Source organism: Apis dorsata, unplaced genomic scaffold (genome assembly GCF_000469605.1).
Source record: "Apis dorsata unplaced genomic scaffold, Apis dorsata 1.3 scaffold_74, whole genome shotgun sequence".
In the NCBI taxonomy this organism is placed as follows: domain Eukaryota; kingdom Metazoa; phylum Arthropoda; class Insecta; order Hymenoptera; family Apidae; genus Apis; species Apis dorsata.
Window position 1 is genome coordinate 2419050 of NW_006263372.1, and position 1054 is coordinate 2420103.

Genomic DNA, 1054 nt, shown 5'->3' on the forward strand with positions numbered 1-1054 from the left:
TTCCACGGGACAATCCCACAGACACACGGTTACATAGGACATCTTTGACGACACAATTCAAAAAATAATTTTTCATTTTTAGTAGAAAGATAGGCGGGGTATTTCCGTACAATAGTATATTATATTATATCGTATTAATATTATTTCTTTTATTAGTTATTACTATTACCAGTATTAGTATTATCATATTATTATTACTATCATTATTATGTTATTATTATTACTTATATCATTATCATTAATATTATTGTTATTATTATTATTATATTATTATTATAATATTATATTATTATTATTATTATTGTTATTATTATTATTATTATCGTTATCATATTATTATTATTATTCCACCTGGACATTATTTTGACGGATCTCGTCATGACATTTTTTTTGCTCATCTATTGCTCGTCCCGTTACATCACGTTGTCATTGCTACCAGATCACGCGAGGTACTGACACGAGACATAAAATACACGATAACGAATTCCACGCCGAATTATTATAGTTTTAGTATGACACGTAAATGTTTTCATATTTATCAAATCTATCTATTTACACGTTTTCCCTCTCATTTTTAATGATAATATAATCGATAGTTCCAATTTTATTTTTTCGATCTAAAAAAATCGGATGTGATTACTTATTTTTTTTTACCGATTCTTCCAGGCGGATGTGTTTTACGGATACGTATCTTTTTTGCATTTTTTTTTGCGTGAATCGCATATATATAAATCTATTAATCCAATTTCAATTCGATATATTTTTATCTTTTTCTTCTTAAAGAAAAATTATCATATTTCAAATTTTCTTAAAAAAGAAAAAAATATACTGCTTGATCAATTTGTCTATATCTTTTTCTATATATAGTGAGTATAGGTGTCTCGCGTGTTGTTCGTATATGTGTGTATATTTTCCGTGTGTATGTCGCGTGTTCGGTACATACACACGCGCGCGTTTATTTCGCGAGTCGTGTGTCATGTAGTATACATATATAAAAGCATTATCGACAGTTTTCACTTAAGTTTACCGGTTCAATCGTATATATATATATATA